General features: G+C 36.2%; 1 long non-coding RNA gene across 1 annotated transcript in view; it reads right to left on the bottom strand.

Moving 5' to 3' along the window:
- The window catches only part of LOC129035441 (uncharacterized), a 52,147-nt gene extending 31,325 nt beyond the window's left edge, over positions 1 to 20,822 (bottom strand). Inside the window, exon 1 of the long non-coding RNA XR_008502192.1 lies at positions 20,541 to 20,822. This is a non-coding gene — a long non-coding RNA (uncharacterized LOC129035441). The remainder of the gene's footprint in view (positions 1 to 20,540) is intronic.
- Positions 20,823 to 25,873: the final 5,051 nt, after the last annotated feature.

Here is a 25,873-nt window from a genome sequence, read left to right as displayed (position 1 = left end):
AAATTACATAATTATATGGAAATTTAACAATCTGCTCCTGAATAACTTTTGGGTAAACAATGAAATTAAGGCAGAAATCAAGAAATTCTTTGAAATAAATGAAAACAGAGATACACATACCAGAATCTCTAGGATACAGCTAAAGCAGTGTTACAAGGAATGTTTACAGCATTAAACACACACACCAAAAAGTTATATCTCAAATTAACAACCTAAAATCACAGCTAGGGGAATTAGAAAAACAAAAGCAAATAAATACCAAAGCTACCAAAAGAAATGAAATAACCAAAACCACAGTTGAACTGAACAAAATGGAGATGAGAAAAAAAATCATGCAAAAATCAAATAAACCAGAAGTTGGTTCTCTGATAGAACATGTAAGATTGATACACCACTAGCTAGAATAATAAAGGGAAAAAAGAGAGAAGATCCAAATATACGCAATGCTAATGAGGACATTACCACCAACTCCACAGAAATACAAAAAAAAAAATCCTCAAAGACTATTATAACAACCTATTTGCACACAAACCATAAAACCTAGAAGAAACTGATACATTCCTGGAAACATACATCCTCCTAAGACTGAATCAAGAAACTGAAATGCTGAACAGGCTAATAATGTCTTCCAAAAAAGAATAGGTAATTTTTAAAAACCTATTAAGAAGAAAAAGACATGGACCAGATGGATTCAGAGATAAATTTCAATAGACATATAAAGAAGAGCTGGTACGAGTCCTACTGTAACTATTCAAAAAATCAAGGAGGAACTCCTCTCTAACTCATTCTATAAGGCCAGCATCATTGGGATACATAAAACCTGGCAAAGACACAATAAAAAATAATAGAACTTCAGGCCAATATCCCTGATGAACATAGATGAAAAAAATTATTAGCAAAATAATAGCCAAGAGAATCCAACAGCACATCAAATAACTAATCCACCATGATCACATAGGCCTTATTCCTGGGATACAAGGCTGGTTCAACATACCCAAATCAATAAGTGTGAATCATCACGTAAACAGAACTAAAAACAAAACCACATGATCTTCTCAATAAACACAGAAAAGGCTTTCAGTAAAATTCAACATTACTTCATGTTAAAAACCCTTGACAAACTAGGCATCGAAGAAACATCTCAAAATAATAAGAGCTATCTACGACATACTCACAGCCAACCCCATACTGAACATGAAAATGCTGGAAGCATTCTCCTTGAGAACCATAACAAGACAAGGATGTCCTTTCTGATCACTCCTATTCAACATACTACTGGATGTTCTACCCAGAGCAATCAGGCAAGAGAAAGAAATAAAAGGTATCCAAATAGGAAGAGAGGTAGTCAAACTATTTCTTTTCACAGATGATATGATTCATACCTAGAAAAGCCAATAGTCTCTGCCCAAAAACTCCTAGCTCTGATAAACAACTTCAGCAAAGTTTCATGATACAAAATCAATGTATTATACAAAAATCAGTAACATTTCTATACATTAATAATGTCAAAGCTGGAAGCCAAATCAAGAATGTAATCCTGTCCACAATATTCACAAAAGGAATAAAATACCTAGGAATACAGCTAACCAGGGAGGTGAAAGATCTAGACAATTAGAATTACAAAGAACTGCTGAAATAAATCAGAGCTGTTGCAAACAAATTTTTAAAAAGACATTTTTTATGAAATTGGAAAAAAAATCTAAAATTTATATGGAACCTAAACAGAGCCCAAATAGACAAAGCAATCCCAAACAAAAAGAACAAAACTGTAGGCATCACACTACTTAAATTCAAACTATACTTACAAGCTTACAGTAATCAAATAGCATGGTACTGGTATAGAAACAGATATATATACCAACGAGACAGATTAGAGAATCCAAAAATAAAACCACACACCCACCACCATATTATTTCAACAGAGCTGACAATAACAAGCAACAAAGAAAGGATTCCCTAATCGGTAAATAATGCTGGGATAACTGGCTATGCAGAAGATTGAAACTGGACTCCTTCCTTTCACCATACACAATAATCAACTCAAGAAGGATTAAAGACTTAAATATAAAACCTATAACTATAAAATCCCTGGAAGATAACCTAGCAAGTACCATTCTGGATTTTGGCTCTGTTAAAGATTTCATGAGAAAGTCTTCAAAAGAAATTGCAACAAAAAAAAAATTGATAAGTGGTACCTAATTAAACTAAACAGCCTCTGTACCACAAAAGAAACTATCAACAGTAAACAGACAACATAAAGGATAAGAGAAAATATTTGCCAAACATACATCCAGCAAAGGTCTAATATCCAGCATCTATAAGGAACTTAAACAAATCAGCAAGCAAAAAACAAGTATCACCATTTAAACGTAGGTGAAGGACATGAGCAGACACTCCTCAAAAGAAGGCATACAAGTAGCCCAGAAACATGAAAAAATGGTCAACATCAATAATCATTAGATAAATGCAAATCAAAACCACAGTGAGATACCATCTCACAGCAGTCAGAATGTTTATTATTAAAAAATCAAAATATCAGATGTTGGCAAGGTTGCAAAGAAAAGGGAACACATACAGTGCCTGTGGGAATGTAAATTATTTCAGCTACTGTGGAAAACAGTTTAAAGATTTTTTCAAGGAACTTTAAACAGCACTACCATTTGACTCAGTAGTCTCATTACTAGGTATGTACTCAACGGAATATAAATGGTTCCACTATAAAGACACATGCACATGCATTTTCATTACAGCACTATTCACAGTAGCAAAGACATAGAATCAACCTAGATGCCCATCAGTGATGAACTGGATAAAGAAAACATGGTACATACACGTTATGGAATACAAAGCAGCCATTAAAAAGAATGAAATCATATCCTTTGCTGCAACATGAATGAAGTTACAGGTCATTTTCCTAAGCAAATTAATGCAGGAACAAAAAACCAAAAACTGCATGTTCTCACAAGTGGGAGCTAAACACTGCATACAAATAGAAACAAAGAGGGAAACAGCAGGCATCAGTGCCAAATTAAGGGTGGAGTGCGGGAGAAGGGCGAGTATCAAAAAACTACCTGTTGTGTACTATATTATTACCTCAGTGACAAAATAATTTGTACAACAAACCCCCTCAAAACACAATTTACCAACGTAACAAACCTGCATATGTACCACCAACTGAACTGAAAATAAAAGTTGAAAGGAATAAAATTGAAAATAATGTCCATATTATGTTAAACAATCTACATATTCAATGCAATTTTCATCCAAATATGAATATCATTCTTCATAGAAAGAAAAACTATCCCTAAAATTCATATGGAACCACAAGAGATTCTGAATAGCCAAAGCTACCTTGAGAAAAAAGGAACAAAGCTGGAGGCATCACACTATCAGACTTCAAAATATACCACAAAGCTATAGTAAACAAAACAACATGGTACTGGCATAAAAACAGACACGTAGACCAATGAAACAGAACAGGAAACCCGGAAGGATGTCAAGGCATTTAATTCAACTCATCTTTTACAAAGGTGCCAAGAAGATACACTGGGGAAAGAATAGTTTTTTCAATAAATAGTACTAGGAAAAGTGGATGTTGTTGCGCAGAATTAAACTAGACCCATATCTCACCATATACAAAAAATCAAATCAAAGTAGATTAAAGGTGTAAATGATATGCATGAAACTATTAAACTTCTAGAAGAAAACATTGTTAAATCACTTCAGGACACTGGTCTAGGCAAAGCGTTTTTAGGTAAAATCTCAGAAGCAGAGGCGACAAAATCAAATACAGACTAATGGGATAACATCAAGCTAAATAGCTTCTTCACAGTGAAGGAAACAATCAGCCTAGTGAAAGGCACCTACAGAATGGGAAAAAGTATAAGCAAACTATCAATTTGATGAGGGAATAATAACCATCATATGTAAGCAACTTTCAAACAACTCAACAGCAAAAAAACAAATAATTGAATTTTTTAAATGGGCCAATGATCTGAATAGACATTTCACAAAAAAAGATATACAAATGGCCAACAGGTATATGAAAAAAATGCCCAACATCACTAATTATTAGGGAAATGCAAATCAAAACCACAATGAGATATCATTTCACTCCGGTTAACATGACTATTATCAAAAAGCCCAAAAATTATCAAATGCTGGCAATAATGTGGAGAAACGATAACACTAGTAGATTGTTGGTAGGAAGCTAAATTTGTACAACCACTATAAAAAACAGTGTGAAGTTTCCTCAGAAAAATAGAAATAGATCTGCCATATGAGCCACCAATCCTGTTGCTGGGTATATATCCAAATGAAATGAAATCAGTATATTGAAGAGATACCTGCACTCCTATGTTTATTGAAGCACTCATCATAGTAACCAACTATGGAGGCCACATAAATGGCCATAAATAGATGAATGGATAAAGAAATATGGCATATGTACACAGTGGAATATTATTCAGCCATGGAAATGAATAAAATTCTGTCATTTGCGGCAACATGGATGGAACTGCAGGACATTATGGTAAGTGAAATGCCAGGCATAGAAAGACAAATATTGGAGGCTCTCACTCATATATGGGAAGTAAAAAATTTATCTCAATGACAGGGAGTAGAAGGATTATTACAAGAGCCTAAGAGAGGTAGTTCAGAGAGGGATGATAAAGAGAGGTTAGCTAATGGGTACAAAAATAGATAGAATAAACAAATTCTAGTGTTCAGTAGCAAAATAGAGTGACAAAAGCTAAAAAAATTTACTGGGTATTACAAAAGAGTTGGAAGAGAAGATGTGGAATGTTTCCAACACAAAGAAATGATAAATGCTTGAGGTGATGGATATTCCAATGATCCTGATTGGTCATTACTCACTGTATGCATATATCAAAATATCATATGTACTCCATAAATACGTACAATTATTATGTATCAATACAAATATGAATGAATAAAAATAGACAAATCTCTTGTACAACATTTGAAGTAATTTATGCAGATATTTCTCCCTTGAGAAGTCCAGGGGTAATTCCCACACTTTAAGTGTGGGTGGTGAACAGTGATATCCTTCCAAAATTTATATGATGGGCAGGGCAGGAGGAAAGTAACTTTAGAGTGAAGAAAACTGAAAAACACTATCTCCAGTCAGCTGCTCAAGGCCATAATCAATAGTGATAAGACATGTTGATAATATGTACTCTTTGTATGATGTGATGAAAATGGTACTTAACCTCTGTGGTTTTTCTCTTAAAACCCATAATCCGGCCAGGCGTGGTGGCTCACTCTAGTAATCCCAGCACTTTGGGGGGCCGAGGCTGGCGGATCACGAGGTCAGGAGATTGAGAACATCCTGGCTAATACGGTGAAACCCCGTCTCTACTAAAAATAAAAAAATAAAAAAATTAGCCGGGCGTGGTGGCCGGCGCCTGTAGTCCCAGCTACTCGGGAGGCTGAGGCAGGAGAATGGCGCGAACGCGGGAGGCAGAGCTGGCAGTGAGCCAAGATTGCACCACTGCACTCCAGCCTGGGGCGACAGAGTGAGACTCCGTCTCAAAAAAAAAAAAAAAAACCATAATCCAACCCTAATCATGAGAAAAACATCAGACAAATCCTAACTGAGGAACATACTATAAATTACCTGACTCATACTCTTTAAAACTGTACAAGTCATCAAAAACAAGAAAAATCTGAAACACTCTCATGGCCAAGAGGGGCCTAAGGAAACATTAAAGCTAAATGTAATAAGTTATCACAGATGGGAATTTGGAACACACAGACATTAGGTAAATACTAAGAAAATCTGAAAAATATATCAACTTTGCTTAATAATAATATATCAGTATTGGTTTATAAGTTGTAATAAATATGCTATACATTTGTAGGATATTAATAATAGGGGAAGCTGGGTGTGGTATGTATAACAACTCTGTACTATCTTCAAATTTTCTGTAATCTTTAACTGTTCTAAAATAAAACTTACTAAATTTTAAAAAGTTATTCTAGTAATAATGCACTAAGTTGGTAATGATAATAACAAGCAAAAGGACTAATCATGTGCCCAGCACATGTAAGTAATATCATAGTATGTATAATTACCACAACTAACTCATAAAGGAGATCTTAATAATTCCATTTTATGGATAAGAAAACTGGGGCTCAGATAAGTTAAATACCTTGACCAAGTTTACAGCAATTAAATTGCAAAGCCAAAACTCAAGTACAGTTGGTCTGTCTCTAGGAGCTAGGCTCTTAATTACCTTACTGTTCTATCTCTTGAGCATATTAATTTTATATTTCAATGTTTGGTTGAGTTTGAAAATATTGATGTGAAATGTATTAGGAAACCCAAGAAACTGGGTCCTCTGAGAGACATCAGATAGAACAATCAGTGCCATTCCAGCAAATCTCGGTTTTATCCTGTTTTTAAAAAAATGTGCTATACTCCTTTCTTCCAACTCTGCTTACTTTTTTTAACCACATTCCTCAATTCCTGATCCTTTCCTCCCCTTTCATTTCTCCGCTTCACTATTGTATGCTTAACTATGCTCTGCTTCACTATTGTATTTCTTACTTTTTAAATAAATACTTTTTAAATAAATACAATTAAATAAATATAGTTGATATATCTCAGTGGCATATTGTTAATCTCTTTGGTGCCTTCCAAAGAGTCATCATAGAATTAGGCAAAATAACTGTTGAATTTCTGCTTGATGAATTACACAATTCTGCATTCCCAAATTCCTTTTTGCTCATAGTTTCCATATCTTCTGCATATCTACATTGCCAGCATTTTTTATTTTTAATTGATACATAATGTTTGTACATATTTATAGGGTACATGTAATATTTTGTTACATGCATAGAATGTCTAATGATCAAGTCGGGATAGTTAGGATATACATCACTGTGAGCATTTATCATTTCTATGTGTTGAGAGCATTTCAAGTCCTCACTTCTAGCTGTTTTGAAATGTATAGTACATTGTTAACAATAGTTGCTCTACTCTTGAACAAGCATACAGTTAGAGAGAAGAAATAAGTTATAATATCTTATGGCAGTCTTTATTGATTAAACCATTTAGGCATTTTATCCTATCAAAAATTAAAATAATCTCTTTCTATGCAAATTAGAATGTGGAGCGTGAAAAAATTCTAACTTATCCTAAGGCCACAAAAAGTGATGACAGAATATTCATTCAAATGATTTGGCCTATATTTTTAATGCTTTCATATTTATACAATTTAAGAAATAGACTTAGTTTCAAATAAAGTTAGTAAGACAGACTACTAGAATTTATGGTCATATTTGCAAAGTAACCCCATAAAGATCTTTAGGTCAATTTTAGTAGAAAAAAAAATTCTTCTACCTATTATATTACTAAATTGTCTCAGCACCATCCTGAGACAAATACATAACAATATATAATATATAATCCATTTATATTTCCAATGCATGTATATTTCCAATATAACCTCCATGTCAACTTATCATTGTTATATATTTCCTTTATAGGTTATATAATATAACCTTTGTGATGCTTCACAATAATTTTCCAGAGTTATACGGCCACTAGATTGGCCTTGGGATAGTCATCTTAGTATTTTAAACTCTATGTTTAGCCAATTTTTGTACAATAGTTTGGACGGGCTGTTGTCAAGGTCATGTAGCTCTTAAGGTAATCAAATAAGCTCTAACTTTAAATTTTTTTCACATTAAAATATTATTATTTGTTATTATTTTTTTGAGATGGAGTCTCACTCTGTTGCTCAGGCTGGAGTGCAAGGACACCATCTCGGCTCACTGCAACCTCCACCTCCCAGATTCAAACAGTTCTCCTGCCTCAGCCTCCCGAGTAGCTGGGATTACAGGTGCCCACCACCATGCCTGGCTAATTTTTTTTTGTATTTTTTAGTAGAGACGGGGTTTCACCATGTTGGCGAGGCTGGTCTCAAACTCCTGACCTCAGGTGATCTGCCCCACCTTGGCCTCCCAAAGGCTGGGATTACAGGCTATAATATTATTTTAAAAAGTAAATAATTACATGATATTTGAAATATATATTATATATTATATATACTCAACTTTGAAAAAGGCTACAGATCATCAATGAACTAAGCTGAAAGGAACTATCATCAGCCCTTTTCCTCTCTCTCTCTTTCTCTTTTCCTTTTCCTCCCTCTCTAACCTAGATTTGCAAATGCCAGCAAATAGGACAGAGCTTGTTATGAAGGCCATGCTGCCTATGTAATCAGTCCAATTAGATCTTTCCCACCAACAAATTCCTTCAAATAACAACATCCTGTATAAAAATCAATGCAAGAATCAACAAATAATCATTGAATACCTAGTAGAAATGGCTATAAATACATGAGGTTATTTTCCTTCTGATGATCTGAAAGGAAAGAATAATTACTGAGAACTCAGGCCTACATTTATGGGCTGTAACTTCAGCAGAAACGCAAACCGATAGCTTCTCAGCAGGGAATTTCATGAGCTGTGCTCATGTTTCAGAGATTAGTGTATATCTTTGTCACTGTATAATAGAGTTTAATAGTGTTTAAACCTGTTATGGCATGTAGTCTGGTGAAATGAAGCAGTTAAAAGTATATTAAATAGAAAAATAGTTTCCTCGGATATGTCTGTCCCAGATATATTGTCTATGGAATTCATCTTGTCATAGCTTTAGTTAGAATTGTACGTATCAAAATGGGCAATCCAAAGAAGGCCTGTGCAATTCTCCAAGTGGACTGCTTTCCATAAAGATTTTCAGGGCTCATCTACTATATGACTCACACTACTTTACTCTAGTAATCATTGCAAACATTTTCTTTTTCTTTCATCTTTCAGGTTGCTGCACACTTGCACATATATTCTTTTTCTCAGTCATTTTCTCCTATCTTTTAATTTGGAAAAAAAATCATTCTTTTATTTCTCCTTTTGTGTGCATTGTATTCTGTTGGAACCTAAACCATAACACCTTTAATTGTTCATCTACAGAAGCAGACATTTCTGTTGCCATCCCCAGCATTCTTACTTCTTTCTTGAGCATTAGCCAAATTTTCATTTGGTTATTCATTTCTATAGAACTCTGTTCAGGTGGGCCAAAAGAAAAGGTTTCACCTCCCACTATACAGTTCTATGCATTGAGCATTATTTGACTGATAGCAAATCACAGTCTTTTACACCCAACTGGTGGTGGGCATATCATGCAAGCCTATCAAATTGGAATTACTCTCAGAAATTTTACAGAAATTATTAAAAGACTGAACCCATCTTTGCAATATTTTGTTTGTTTTGTTTGTTTGTTTGTTTGTTTGTTTGTTTTGGGGATGGCATCTTGCTCTGTCTCCTAGGCTGGATTGCAGTGGCACGATCTCGGCTTGTTGCAACCTCCGCCTCCCGGGTTCAAGTAATTCTCTGCCTCAGCATCCCGAGTAATAATATTTCAGAGAAATGAAATAAGAATATTTTCTAATTAGCCCCCAATTCAGTCACGCCTATACTGCCCTTAATCTCAGACTCTGTTATTATTTAAGACAGCAAAATCACTTTTAACTTTAAGCCATTTTAGGATGTGACTTGTTTCTCTTAAAAATTAAAGATAGCTGATCATTTAAATTTTTAGATTTTTAACATCTTTAACTTTAAACGAAATAATAAGCCCTGTCCTATTTACTGTGTAAAGATGTGAGATAATGTTTGTACATTTGTTTTGTAAACAATGAAATACTATAGAAAAGTAAGCATTATTATTACACTGTGAAATAAATATATTTACTATTAGCATTATTTGTTTGCCCTCAACACTAGATTTTTAGATACTAAGAATAACTTCCTCTGTATTCCAACATTTATAAATGCCTCAGCATTAACAATGCTTGTAAATTGTACTAGCATTTTATTCTCTTCATTGCAAATGTATGAAAACCTAAGACCCAGAAAGACTATATTGCTTTCCCAAACTCACACTATTATGAGGTAGAATTTTGTATAAAATACCAGTCTTCCATACTTTGAAATTAATGATCTTAACTGGGCTGACTCCTCTTGGGATATTTTTTCACCTTATCGTGACAACTGTTGGTGACTAGCTACCTAATGTAGAAACTATCATAGTATACAACATATACACTAGCCTCAGTTATCAACTTGGACTTTCCACCAGAAGCCAAAATTGGCAATACACTCTGCCTTTTCGATCCATACTACAGTCTGAGCTTATTGATCTATGGTCTGGGCTTTTGAGAATTGCTCCAACTGATATCAGAAACCCTAACCAGCAAGCCTTGCTCATATTCCTAGAAATATTTCAAAGAATGCTCTTCCACATGTAGGTTATTTCAAATACATTACTGGATATCTTGTGAAACTAATCCATTTTTACTGACATGATTGGGAAGTTCAACCATAAAAAGCCTACGCAAAAGATCATATAGATATAGTTTTAAAAAGAGAAGGATAAGAAAAATAGCAGTAAGAGGTTCCTAAAACTTTTTATCTTTATAAATTTAAAATATTGGTCTAAAATCAAAATCTATAATTTAATCATTCTAAACAGAAATAAAGTCTTAGTAAATTAAAGATACATATTGACACAATCCTCACACCCAGTGGAGTACCAGCAGTTAGCAACAAGCATGGTAGTTAGGGGTGAGTATCAGCCAGGCATACTCAATGACAGCATTCTCAGAACTCACAAGACCAAGCATGTAAAGACATTCTTGACTACAACAGTCTTTAGGTCAGAGAACTTGTTCATCTTATGCCATAAGGAAAGTATTATTTTTCCACCTCGGACAAATTTCAGTGATAAGGTTTGCAAAGGCAAGCTGTGTACTAGAGAATGAAATGGAAGAAATTGAGCACATCTTTGTAAGCCAATTCCTTAGACAAAATGAAGACTCTTATAAAAACGGAAGGAAGATCCCAGAGAGAAAGAGAGAAGACGAAACAAAACAAAACAAAATAGGCAGAAAAAGAAATAGAAACCACAGTTGAATTGTTAATGAGTGGAAGAAATTAATACAAGAAAAACTAAACAATAGTTACAGAACCTCTTTACAAAGCCCATTCAGGAACCTATCTTATTTTTCTTATCCTTCTGCCATTTTTCTTATCCTACTCCTTTTAAAACTATGTCTACATGATCTTTGCATAGACTTTTTATGACTGAATTTCCCAGTCATGTCAGTGAAAATGGATTAGTTTTACAAGCTATCCAATAATGTATTGGAAATAATCTAGGTGTGGAAGAACAATCTTTGGAACATTTCTAGGCATATGACCAAGCCTTACTGGTTAGGGTTTCTGACATCAGTTGGGGCAACTCTGAAAAGCCCAGACCATAGATTAATAAGCTCAGACCCTAGGATAGGGTTTCTGCTCATTGGTAGTTAATCTGGCCATTCTTGGTCATACAGCTGACAGTTAGCCTGTTTAATGATAAATCATAGGGTTTCTATCCTTCAGGAATTCACAGACAGGTGGAAACAAATCTAAACACGGAAGTTATACTAAAATGAGATTAAAGTATGCATTGTATTCACAGGGACCACTTGAAAAAATCTTCAAGGACGTATTTCGCCAAATGGCCTGTGTAGCACATTTTCTTATGTCTTTATACATTTCCACGTGCCTGAACCATGCTACCAATGCTTGCTGAATACAACTTTATGACCACAGTTTTCTACATTTTAATGCATAGCCAAGCCAATTAGAAATCCAAAGGAAGCTTGAAATGGGAACAATCTGCATCTTGCAGCTATCAAAGAGAATTAATGTGATATGATTTCCTAGAACTTAACAACGGGCATGTACACTTTTTCAAAGATAAAACATAAAATATAGTAAGAGGTCAAGTTCTCTCATGGTATTATGTCCATGTAGAATTCTAAAATGTTACATATTATTAATAGCCTTTTAACTTAAAATATTTTTATGATATTATGATTATTGGTTTTATGATATTATTTTTTTCTTCTCTGATAGAGTGCAAGAAGGAAGCCATCTTTTCCTGTGTTGCTTGCTTATGTCTGTCAAATACCAGAACAACACCTGGAACATGGCAGGCACTCAATAAATATTTATTGTTAAATAAAATAATACCTTAATTTGAGGGTAGAATCATGAAACTAAAGAAGGGGAAAACAAAGTGTGTTGATATACATACACACGCACACTCCTCGTTAAGGGGAAGATATGGTCAAATTTCATTTTTTCAAATGTAAATTATAAAAGTAAAATTTGGTTGATGGTGTTTGGAGGCTAGAAAGAACAGTTTAGCCTTTTTCTTATTTTATATTTCTTGAACACAAATGTAAAAAACATTTATATTATTTGGAATTCCTATTTAATTTTACTATGATTACTTTTCCTAGTTCTACTTTTGCCTACTGCAACTCCCAACTCCTTGTCATTTTTATCATTATGTACATTAGATTCATACCGCTACAAATTAGCAACCAAGAGAGCACGTTCCATTTTATTCAGCTGCTGATGGATTACATATCATTCTACATCATAAATGTATCTCGCACATGATAGTCTCTGTCTCTTTATCTCACACCATACCCCTTTGCAGATATATTTTTTTCCGTTACAGTTGACTAAGGAATTGTTCTAATTACCTATTTTTACTGACGCTCATTTAACATTGAATGTTGTGCAATACAAACTCCCTGCTCTTAGTGACTTTTTTTCGTCTTTTTTTTTGGCTTAGTATAGAAAACAAATAATATCTTCTCCTTATGCTATCAGCCTTTAAGTGAGCCCTAATGGGATGCTAGGCAATTCATCAGAGTCATTGAGCTTTTCTTGGTGCAGTTTAAGAGGTGACAAAGGTAACAAATATCTGCAACCAACAGAATTTGAAGCAAATATATTGCAATTCAGAGTAGATGCTCACCAGAATGAGACTGGACATGATGATGATGATGATAATGACAATAATTATTATTTACTGAGCACTTACATGCCCAGTACCATTTTTTAAATAATAGTCTCATATAATACTTACACTATCATTCTGAGGGAGGTGTTATTTTATTTTCATCTCCATTTTTGAATGAGGGACCTAAATTTAAGAAGATTAAATAATAAAGGCAAACATTTGCTGTGTATGTATTGTGTGACAGATACTATGCTAAGTACTTTACATGTATACATATCTCATCTAAACCTAATAACAGCTCCATAAAGTAAGTTCCACTTTAATCCCCATTTATCAATGAAGAAATATACACATGCAAAGGGAATTTGCCCAAGATCACACACCTAGTATTAGAGTAAGACTCAAATCCATTTGTGTCTTACTGTTGAAACTTAGCTATTAATGACTTCATAATGCCTTTCTTTGATTTGTTTTTTATATGCCAAATTGACTTTGATGTCAAATAGAACTGGCTTTGAATCTTGGTTCTTAAATCAAGCAGCTGTCATTTTAATGTCCCCGAGACCCATTTTCCTCTATAAAATTAAATAGCAATAATAGCTACCTTACAGCATTGTTTAAGGGTTAAATGTAACACTGATATGCATAACATTTAGCTCAGGGCTTGGTACATACTAAATACTCCATAAAGAATAGTTACTATTATTATTTTTAAGATTTAGAACAAAAATAATTATTTACCTTAATAAATTACTTAAGGTAAACATTAAAGCACGCTCAACACTAGTGCAGAAAATGACAATAATCATATCATAAAAGGAAATACAATTTTAGAAAGATAGTAAATTGTCTTACATCTGTATAGTGCTATGGAGTACGTATGTACGTTGGTGTTGTATAACTTTTTTCCACTTAATCCTAATTATTTTCCTTGGACTAAGTAAGGCAGTCTGCTCTTCCTCTACCACATGGGTAAAACAGAGGTTCTGAGTGATTATCCAAAGCGAAAAAATGACTAGCGGTTGAGCTCGGACTCTTCCAATCAACTCTCTCAATAAAAATCCACAATTCTCTCTATATTATGTAGAGTGTACAAGAATACACACCACCCTACTAGTTTTATGTATAGTTGAATTTCTAAGTACAAAATCATTTTACATACTTATGTATTAGTTTCACAATATAAAAACTTAATGTGTATACAAATACCAGTTCCCATCAAGAAACAGACTGTTTAGCACTAATACAATTTTACAAACACTCATTCTAAAAGTCATACTCACTGCTACTTAAGAGAATAAATTTGACACTATCATACAGGAAGGAGAAAAATATACAGATTTAAAATAGGAGAGGTCTTTGAAAAGTACTATGGTTAGAGGAAGTTGATTTTCTTCCATTCATCTAAGTCAAAGCAATTGAAAATAACTCACATCTAAAGAGAAAAAATGATGCATATTAAAAAGCATAAGTGTATTCACTTTTAGGAAATCAGAGCTATCTTCCTTGAACAGATATCTTTATGTGGAATAATAAATCAAAATCAATTAGGTAGATATTTATATTTTAAAATATGATGCTTAGTTTTAGTTTCTGTATGTGAAAATGTTAAGTATTATTCCAGAACACTATTTTAAAAGTTTCAGATTTTTTAAAAATCAAAAATTAAAAAAAGACATAATGAACTGTGTAAGTTACTTGTTGATTCTAGATATCAGATCTTTGTTTGACGCACAGTTTGTGAGGTTGTCACAAACCTGTAAGTTGTCAGTTTACTCCATTGATAGTTTCTTTTGCTGTGCAAAATCTCTTCAGTTTAATTAGGTCGCACTTGTCAATTTTTGTTTTTGTTGCAATTGCTGCTGAGGATTTGGTCATAAATCCTTTGCCAAGGCCGATGTCCAGAATGGTATTTTCTAGGTTTTCTTCTAGAACTTTTATGGTTTGAGATCTTACATGTAAATATTTAATCCACCTTGAGTTAATTTTTGTATATAGTGAAAGGTAAAAATCCAATTTCATTCTTCTGTGTATGGCTAGCCAGTAATCCCAGTACCATTTATTGAATAGGGAGTCCTTCCCCATTGGTTTTTACAATTCAAGAAACTAAAAACAAATGACCACCTTAAAAAGTGAGCCAAAGACGAGCAGACATGTCTCAAAAGAAGACAGATAAGCAGCCAACAAACAGGAAAAAATTCTCAACATCACTAATCAACAGAGAAGTGCAAATCGAAACCACAATCAGACACCATCTCAAGACAGTCAGAATAGCTATTATTAAAAAGTCAAAAAATAACAGATGCTGGAGAGGTTGCATAGAAAAGGGAATGCTTATACATTGTTGGTGGGAATCTAAATTAGTTCGACCACGGTGAAAAGAAGTTTGGAGATTTCTCAAGGGTCTTAGAACTACCATGTGACACAGAAATCCCATTACTGGGTATATACCTAAAGGAAAATTAACAGTTCTACCAAAAAGATACATGAACTTGCATATTCATTGCAGCACTATCCACAATAGCAAAGACATGTAATCAACATACATGAATTGGATAAAGAAAATGTAGTACATATACACTGTAGAATACTGTACAGCTATCAAAAAGAATAAAATCGTGTCCTTTGCAACTACAAGGATGCAGATGGAGGGCATTATTCTAAGAAAATTAACTCAGGAGCAAGAACAAATTACCACATGTTCTCACTTATAAGTGGGAGTCAAACAACTGGGTACACATGGACATAAAGAAAGGAGTATACACTGGGGACTAATAAAGGGGGCACCAAAAAAGTGAGGGAAGGATTGAAAAACTGCCTCTTGGATACTATGCTCACTACCCAGGCAATGAGATCATTTGTACCCTGAACATCGGCATCACGCAGTATTACCCATGTAACGAACCTGCACATGTATTTCCTGAATCTAAAATAAAAGTTGACCTTATATTTAAAAAAAGACATGCTGTTTATCAAACAAAAACAAATGAACAAATATCCTCTCCCACCAGGCTGTGTTAACTAGGAAATATTAACACTTAGCAACTTCTGAATCCTAACACTGAGGAAAGGTAGAAAATGGCCATAACACACAAAAACGTAAGTACATTGGTAGTAACTAAAAAGATAAAAAAGAAGTAACGCAAAAATACCTACTAAGTGTGTCATATTCTGCTTTTACTTTTTATTAAATCAGGCTCATAGAACATATTGAAAAATCCCACATGACATTTTCTTTTCATTGCCACCTAATCTTTTCCAAACATACATGCTTTTCTGGTACTCACTCTGAGATTAATCAGCCTCTCACTCAGTACCAGAAATGGAGGTCTTTAATAAGAAATTCTTCTACTCTCTTTACTATGTTTCTCTCTTCACTCAAACCTCTTTCCTTCCTTTTTTTTTTCAGAATAATTTTATTGATCCCATTCACTCAAACCTCCTCTGGGCTTTTAAAAAACTTTTCTTAGTGTTTTTACATATAATTTTTTATTTTTTCTTGAGTTTTGTGCATCCTAATGTTATGCTCAAATTTCCTTCATGAAAGAAACATGTTTTTACTCCTTCTTAATGCCTTTTCAAGGAACCCTGTGAGCTTGGACACTGTAGCATGATGAAATGATCAAAAGATAATTCTCCAGACATTCTGGACTATGTAATAGTTACTGGTCATTTGATATGTTTTGGACATAGGGCTACATACTTTCAAGTACTTATTAAATTATCAGAAAACATTATGCATTTCTAATGTTTAAGTCTTAGATTGGATTTCTAAATTGAATACATTTTTAATTTGCATTTCTTACAAATGTATACTTGGAAACATTATACATGCTAGTCTAAATACAAGGCTAAATAGGATTAGTATGTCAAAATTTTATTCCATATCATTTTGATTTTTTCTACCTTAATTGGGCTTAGATAAAAAGTTTGAAATGTCCTTGTAGAAAAACGTATAAAATAACAATAAAAACCATGATTAACAATAACAATAATAGGTATCCCTGGAGTCCTGAATAAGAAAGAAAGGAAATCTCGAATATACCTAATGGATTAATAGGAGACAGATTGATCCAGAAACAAAAAGCCTCCATGAGGTTTAAAATGTATCTGTATTTAAAGAGAAAAACCGAGAGCTGGAAAAATGTCTGATCAGGTAATAGAATGTTGTAGTATAAGACTTTATTCATTGTTCATTTTTGGATTATGACAAAGTTCTAGGTGTGGCCTTGAAGTATATGAAGGCATATGTGGCATGAAACTAAAGCCGTTGGAGTTGAAGAGGAGAAACAATTATAAAACATGGGGATTCAGGCTGGGCACAGTGGCTCTCACCTGTAATCCCAGCACTTTGGGAGGCAGAGGCAGGCGGATCACCTGAGGTCAGGAGTTCGAGACCAGCCTGGCTAATATGGTGAAACCCCATTTCTACTAAAAATTCAAAAAATTATCTGGGCATGGTAGCATGTGCCTGTATTCCCAGCTACTCGGGAGGCTGAAGCAGAATTGCTTGAACCCAGGAGGCCGAGGTTGCAGTGAGCTGAGATCACGCTGTTGCACTCCAGCCTGAGCAACAAGAGCAATACTCCATCTCAAAACAAAACAAAAAACAAAGCATGTGGATTCAATTATTATGAATTCCCAAAGACACTATTATAGCCTAGGATAATGATGGCTCCAAGGACAGCCATGAAGTCAGTGACAAAATCTTTTGGTGAATAACTGAGAGTGATTATAACAATTCAGATTATCTGAATTCAACAGTGTTTTTATCTAAGAATAAAGGATTAATAATTTGGAATGGTAATTATAACAAGGAAAAATATCCTTATTCCTGTTCTTGAAGGTTTCATTCTTACCATCAATGTGTGGTGGCTATAAGATCAACATAATTTTTCAGGGACCACAGGGGAGTCCATGTATTCTGTGGAGACCAGGATTTATTTAAGAAAAGAAAATAATGGGCAGAAAGAGTATTCATTGTAGTTAATTGCAGTGGAGCTAATTAATAAATCAAAGAGTCCAGATTTGGCAGAGAGGGCAGAAATAGGAGTGTGAGCTAAAGGAACATTGGATACCATTTCAAAGAGAACATATTATTAAACTAGCTTAGGATCTCAAGGTAGAGAGTTGACAGAAACAAGAGGTGTGTTGGAATTATCTGCTATCAAGATACTTACAGGGACTTTCAGCAAAAGTCCATTCAAACTGGTAATAACACAGCCAGAAGTTTTGGTGCTGTTTGATGGTAAACAATGTTTTTTGCTTTGTCATTTTGCTTGTATTTGCACATACAAGTTTTGCTGGAAAAATTGTGAATTTCCTATTTACTTGTCTTCCAAGGAGAAAGCCATTTATTCCAAAAAGGAAAAGGGAGCAGAGAACAATGATTAAGTCTCTTAAATAATTTTTTTACCTATAAGATATTCTTTATAAAGCAACTCTAAATTATTTTTCAAGTGGAAGTGTATTTTCTTTATTATTTTGATACTTCCATATCTATTTTCCCATATTATTTTCTACTATTTCTGTAAACCATCCGGAAGCAGCTTATATTTGTTACTCTAAGCTACATATGTCTCTTATTATTGAATATTATCCTTGATCTTTTTCTGATAAAGCTAAATTGAACTGATATGACAAAAAAAAACACCTCTTACTGGAAATATTAATTATTCACAGACAGCATTCCAGTATCATGCACCAAATAAATAAAGAAAAAATATCCCTAATTCTGCACAAGGCAATTTTGGGGAAAACAACATTCACAGTATTAGTCATGTTCATAGTCAGAACTATGAGCAGTCTTAAAGGACAGATGTTATTCTTCTTTCTCCAGTGCTGTTTAATGATTTCTCATACGCATCCTCATAAGGCCATAGAGGTAAGAGTGGGGCAGACATGGGCTCTTCAGTCAAGCAGTCTTGAGTCGGCTTAACTCATTGATTGGCATTTATTGGTGGTATTGGACTGTTTAATTTCAGAGCCTCCACTGTTAATACTACACTATATTGCCTCTCATAGGATCAACTCACTTGGCGGTGATGAGAAATAAATGAAATATTTATCTTTTCTATGCTTTTCATTTACTTTATAGTATAGGACGATGAAGCAATTTTTTCAGGGTCCTGAAGCTATCAGGTGGTAGAACTGAGATTAAAAACAAATAAGCAAAAACAAAAACAAAGAAAAAATACTGTCTTAACTTCATATCCAGTGCAATGTCTAATATAACATTTTTTCTCATCCTTGAGAACATGTTTTAAAGTATAATTGCTTTACTTAAGAAAAAAATCAATGAGGTCTATAATCATTCTGTTTTGAGTCCTGGAATTTTTTTTTTCATAGTAGAAGAAACTAGTGATCTTGAGAATGGTATTGTGCTTATACTGCAATATGATAGTAATTATATGTATATTGCAAATTCATATAATTTTTCTCTATTTTTTATTTCACATAGTTTTAAATAATATACAGAAATCACAGAGGTACATTATTGCTAAGATATAAAGATCATCTGTTGAAATGATTAATTATTAATGTATTCAAATGCTAGCTGATTAAAAATATTTAGTGTGAGTGTATGTATTAGTCAGGGTTCTCTAGAGGGACAGAACTAATGGAATATATATATATATATATATATATATATATATATATATATATATGAATTTGTTAAGTATTAACTCACATAATCACAAGGTCCCACAATAGCCCGTCTTCAGGCCGAGGAGAAAGGAGAGACAGTCCGAGTTGCCAAACTAAAGAATCTGGAGTCCAATGTTTGAGGGCGAGAAGCATCCCGCACAGGAGAAAGATGTAGTCTGGGAGGCTGGGACAGTCTCTCTTTTCACATTTTTCTGCCGGCTTATATTCTAGCTATGTTGGCAGCTGATTAGACTGTGCCCACCCAGATTAAGGGTGGTCTGCCTTGCCCAGCCCACTGACTCAAATGTTAATCTCCTTTGGCAACACCCTCACAGACTCACCAAAGATTCAGTACTTTGTATCCTTCAATCCAATCAAGTGGACACTCAGTATTAACCATCACAAGTCCACCCCTTGTCAACTTGAACCCACACACATCTCCTGATATCAGACATAATCTTCAAATAAAGACAATTAATAAAGTTGTAATTATGCCTAACGTAATATAACTATCCTTCATACAACCAGAAACGCACCAATCCCCAACCCAAATACTGTTACATAAAGTTAACAGTACATAAATGCTAATATGAAGTCAATAAATCTTATGTCGCATGATAAAGGAGAAAGGAAATAAAACCAAGATTTTTTTAGTAAAAGTGTATACATGCACAGACATGTTTTTAACAAAATAAGGAGGAAATACTCATGACAATTACAGTCCTCATTGCTGCAGTTGGTCATGTGGTCATAGCTGGTATTGATGACTACCTTCTTCTACTACCCATTCTGTATTCCCTTTGCCTTCAACAAGCACCTCAGCAGGTCATGTTTTTTTTTCCTGGTGGAGTGACCAAAACCCTCATTCCTGAAAGGTCTGGGTCATTTGTGGTCCTGCCTAGATTGGACTATTGTAGTTTCCAATTGACCTTAATCACAGGCCATCATAATACTAACAGATGCCCTAATGGATCTCTTATATTCCATGCATATTCTTCCTTACCTCTGTTGTGGAGTAGTAGACTGATTTCATCTTGATAATCTGGGTCAATCACCTCAGCCAAGTAACTCTCTTCTTAACCTGTTGACTTAAAGGTAGGAGAAGCCCAAAGTGTCCAGGGGGCAATCTTAACTTCTAGTTGAATGGAATCGTTGTTGTGTCTCCTGGCGGCAGTGTTTCTCCCTCTGGAACTAAGACCTCTAGACCAGCAGAATATAATGTCATGGGAACAGGAAGCAAAAATTTTGCCAGTGGATCTCTAAGAGTGTTGGTGAGTGGTGCCACTTCCACTTCCACCCCTTGATTCCCGGACCTGTGAATCTTGGCTGTGGGAGAAACAGTACCATATATTGGCCACTGATTCAGAACATACACAGCCTTCTGGAGCACTTTGCCCCAGCCCTGCAAAGTATTGTCACCTAGTTACCATTGTAATTGGGACTTAAAAAGGGCGTTCCAGTGTTCTGTCAATCCAGCTGCTCTAGGGTGATGGGAAACATGATAAGACCAGTAAATTCCATGAACATGAGCCCACTGCCACACTTCTTTACCCATAAGTGAGTGCCTTGGTCAAAGGCCATGCTATGTGAAATACTATGACAGTGGATAAAGCATTCTGTGAGTCCACGGATGGTAGTCTTGGTAGAAGAATTGCGTGCAGGATAGACAAACCCATAGCCAGAGTAAGTGTCTATTCCAGTGAGGACAAACCTCTGCCCTTTCCATGACGGAAAATGTCCAATATAATTAACCTGCCACTAAGTAGCTGGCTGATCACCTAAAGGAATAGTGCCATATCGAGGGCTCAGTGTTGGTCTCTACTGCTGGGAAATTGGGCAATCAGCAGTGGTCACAGCCAGGTCAGCCTTGGTGAGTGGAAGTCTATGTTGGGGAGCCCATGCATAACCCCCATCCCTGCCACCATGGCCACTTTGTTTATAAGCCCATTGGGCTATGACAGGGTGGCTGGAGAAAGAGGCTGAGTGGTGTCCACAAAACTGATCATCCTTTCCACTTGATTATTAAAATCCTCCTCTGCTGAGGTGACCCCTTGGTGACCACTCACATGGGATACAAACAACTTCACAATTTTTGACCACTCAGAGAGGTTCATTCACATACCTGTTCCCCAAATTTCTTTATCACCAATTTTCCAATCATGCTTCCTCCAAGTTCCTGACCATCCAGCCAAACCATTGGCTGAAGCCCATGAGTCAGTACATAATCACATATCTGGCCATTTCTTCTTCCTTGCACAGTGCACAACCAGGCACACTGCTTAAACTTCTGCCCACTGGGAAGATTTCCCTTCATAGCTGTCCTTCAGGGATGTCCTAGAAAAAGACTGTAGTGCTGCAGCTCTCCACTTTCGGGTGATGCCTGAATATTGTGAAGAACCTGTGAACCAGGCCCTAGTTTTCTCTTCCTCTGTCAACTGATCACAGGGAACACCCCATGTAGCCATCGGTGCAGGCTAGGGAAGAAAAGGCAGAGTGGCAGGAGGGGAGACCATGGGCATTTGAGCCACTTCCTCTTGTAATTTACTTGTGCCTTCAGGACCTGCTCGAGCCTGATCACGCATATACCACTCTCATTTGATGATGGAATGCTGCTGTGCACAACCTACTTTATGGCTAGATGGGCCAGAAAGCACCCAGTTCATGATAGGCAGTTCAGGTTTCATGGTGACTTGATGACCCATGGTCAAATGTTCAGTTTCCACCAAAGCCCAGTAATGGGCTAAGAGTTGTCTCTCAAAAGGAGAGTAGTTATCTGCAGAAGATGGCAGGGCCTTGCTCCAAAATCCTACAGGCCTCTGCTGTGATTCACCTATGAGGGCCTGTCAAAGGCTCAAAACAACATCCTTACCGGCAACTGACACCTCAAACACCATTGGATCTTCTGGGTCATAGGGCCCAAGTGGCCAGAGCAGCTTGCACAGCAGCCTGGACCTTCTGCAGAGCCTTCTCCTGTTCTGGACCCCACTCAAAACTGGCCACATTTTGGGTCACTTGATAAATGAGCCAGAGTAACACACCCAAATAAGCAATGTGTTGCCTCCAAAATCCAAATGGACCCACTAGGCATTGTGCCTCTTTCTTGATTGTAGGAGGGGCCAAATGCAGCAACTTATCCTTTACCTTAGAAGGAATATCTTGACAGGCTCCACACCACTGGACCCCTAGAAATTTCCCTGAGGTAGAAGGTCTCTGAATTTATTTGGATTTATTTCCCATCCTCTGGCATGCAAATATCTCACCAATAAGTTTAGCGTGTTTGCTACTGCTTGCTCACTTTACCCAATTAACATAATGCCATTAATATAATGGACCAGTGTGATATCTTGCGAAAGTGAAAAACTATCAAAGTCTCTCCAAATAAGAGTATGACACAAAGCCGGAGAGTTGATATACCCCTGAGGTAGGACAGTAAAGGTATATTGCTGGCCTTGCCAGCTGAAGGCAAATTGCTTCTGGTGGGCCTTATGGACAGGAATGGAGAAAAAGCATTTGCCCAGTCAATGGCTGCATACCAGGTACCAGGTGTTAATTAGCTCAAGCAATGAAACCACATCTGGTACAGCAGCTGCAATTGGAGTCACCACTTGGTTAAGCTTACAGTAATCCACGGTCATTCTCCGAGATCCATCTGTCTTCTGCATAGGCCAAATGGGAGAGTTGAACAGGGATGTGGTGGGAATCACCACCCCTGCGTCTTTCAAATCCTTGATGGTGACAGTAATCTCTGCAGTCCCTCCAGGGATGCGCTATTGTTTTGAATTTACTATTTTTCTAGGAAGAGGCAGCTCAAATGGCTTCCACTTGGCTTTTCCCACCATAATAGCTCTCACCTACCAGTCAGGGAGCCAATGTGGGGGTTCTGCCAGCTGTTAAGTATGTCTATGTCAATTGTGCATTCTGGCACTGGGGAAATGACAACAGGATGAGTCCGGGGACTGAGCAGACCCACTGTAAGTCGAACCTGAACTACAACTTAATTACTTATCTGACCTCCAAAAGCCCCTACTTTAACTAGAGGACTACAATGACATTTTGGGTCCCCTGGAGTCAACGTCAGCTCAGAGCTAATGTCCAGTAGTCCCCAAAATGTCTGACCATTTCCCTTTTCCCAATGCACAGTTACCCAGGTTGAAGACCAGAGGTCTCTTTGGTGAAGGATGGGAGAAAGATTCATTGCATAAATTGTTGGTAATGTAGTGAGGTCCTTCCTCAAGGGGACCCAGCCTCCTCTTCATTCAAGGCATTCTTGGTCTGTAAACTACCTTAAGTCTGGAAATTGATTGAGGGGCCATGATTCTCTATTTTTATAATTCAAATTAGTCTTTTGTCTATTTGACCTAGAAGTTTACTGCTTGTATAAATTAAGTAGAAATGCAGTAGGCTTCCTATCAATTTCACTTCTAGGAACACGATTATTAATTAGCCAATGCCAGAGCTCTACAGGAGTCAGATTATTCTGATTGCCGCTTGCCTCTGCTGCCCATTATAGTAGCTATGCCCACCTTGCCTTTGATGGTTGAGTGCTGCCACTTGGCCCCTGCCACCTTGGGATCTAATTATTCCCAATTTATTTAAATTTTGTAGTTGAGGGGCTGTAGTTCCCATTGTTAGATATGATATACACAGAAGAGCAATTACAGGGCTCTTCAAAGATGCAGATGCTGCCTTCACAAATCTATTTTTCAAGGCATTATTCAAAGGTATATCTTCTGGACTCTCTCAACTGGGATAAGTAGGTCTAAAGTGACTAATCCACTCCATTATCCCAATCTCCCTAAGCCTTTGGATCTCTTCCTCTACATTAAACCAAGGGAGATCAGGCATTTCCAGCTCACTCAGAGTGGGCTTTTAATCCATACTTTAGATAACCAAGCAAATAAACTATTAAAACCATTTTAACTCCCTGAGCTGCAATATTAAATATAGAGTCCCCACATAGTGGGCCTAAATCAATAAATTCAGCCTGATCCAACTTTATGTTCCTTCCACCATTATCCCACACCCTTAATATCCATTCCCATGCCTGTTCTCCAGATTTCTGGTAATACAAATTAGAAAACTCAAACAGTTATTTTCAAGTGTAGCACCCCTCCTCATGGGTCACACTCTCAACCTCACCTCTAGGGGCCCACTGGGACTTTAGTCTAGAAGCAAACAAGAGTGTTGGGGGTGACTCCTGAGGAGAATCAACATTATCTTGCCTGGCAACTACCTTAGGAGAGGCAAGCACTGTTGTCTCAGGCAGTACAGGGTTTATCTCCTCAGACAAAAGTGGAAAAGTTGATGGCAGAATGGGTCGGGGAGGGAATGTTGTCACTACTGGTGAGGGGGAAGCTATTTCTTCTGGCAAAAAAATGTTCAATCAGAGTTTACAAACTCAGTGTCCCCAGCTTCATCAGGTCCTCCCACACATCCCCATTCCAAATTGCAGGGTCCCATTCTTTTCCAGACAATGCCCTCACTTTAATAGTAGACATCTAGTGAGGCTGTGCATGCACCTTTCATTACAGGTCAGCCACTTGCATGATAAGAGCTTGTGTCTGTTTTATCATAATTTCAGCTCTTTTTCTACAGGAGATAAAACTCTCACTCAGGGCAATCTTAGCAGATTTCAGCCTCAATAATTTTAGGGATAGAATCCCCGAGTTCACCATTTTCTTTCATCACTTTGTCCACTAAACTGAGGAGCAACCAATCAGCTTCATTACATTCCTTGGTTCCCTATATATGGTCAAAGGTATCATGTACAGAGTCACTAAACTCCTTGGCTCTCACAAGCAATGAATCGTGAGGGTCAAATGCATTTATTTTGCATAACTCTCTAAATAGTTCATGCCAAGGACTACCAGTGTACTCCATACTACTAGAAGTAGAGTCCTTAGCATTTTGGAGTCTAATCATATTAAGCAACCAACTCCAGAAACCCCAAAACTAATGAAAGAACTCCATCCTTAATATTTTGTTCCTCTAGAACCAAGCCTGGTACCAAAATCTATATTACTCAGGGTTCTCTAGAGGGATAGAACTAATGGAAAACATATATATGTGTGTGTGTGGTGTGTGTGTGTGTGTGTAAGGGGGAGTTTATTAAGCATTAACTTACACAATCACAAGGTCCCACAATAGAACATCTGTAGGCTGAGGAGCAAGGAGAGCCAATCTGAGTTCCAAAACTGAAGAACTTGGAGTCTGATATTCAGGGGCAGAAAGCATCCAGCAACAGACAAAGATGACAAAGATGTAGGCTGGGAGGCTAGGCCAGTCCCTCTTTTCACATTTTTCTGCCTGCTTATATATTCTAGCCATGTTGGCAGC

The sequence above is a fragment of the Pongo pygmaeus genome, chromosome 3, assembly GCF_028885625.2.
Source record: "Pongo pygmaeus isolate AG05252 chromosome 3, NHGRI_mPonPyg2-v2.0_pri, whole genome shotgun sequence".
NCBI lineage: Eukaryota > Metazoa > Chordata > Mammalia > Primates > Hominidae > Pongo > Pongo pygmaeus.
The sequence above is the reverse complement of the archived record's forward strand: the minus strand, read 5'-3'. Positions and strand labels throughout refer to the sequence as shown.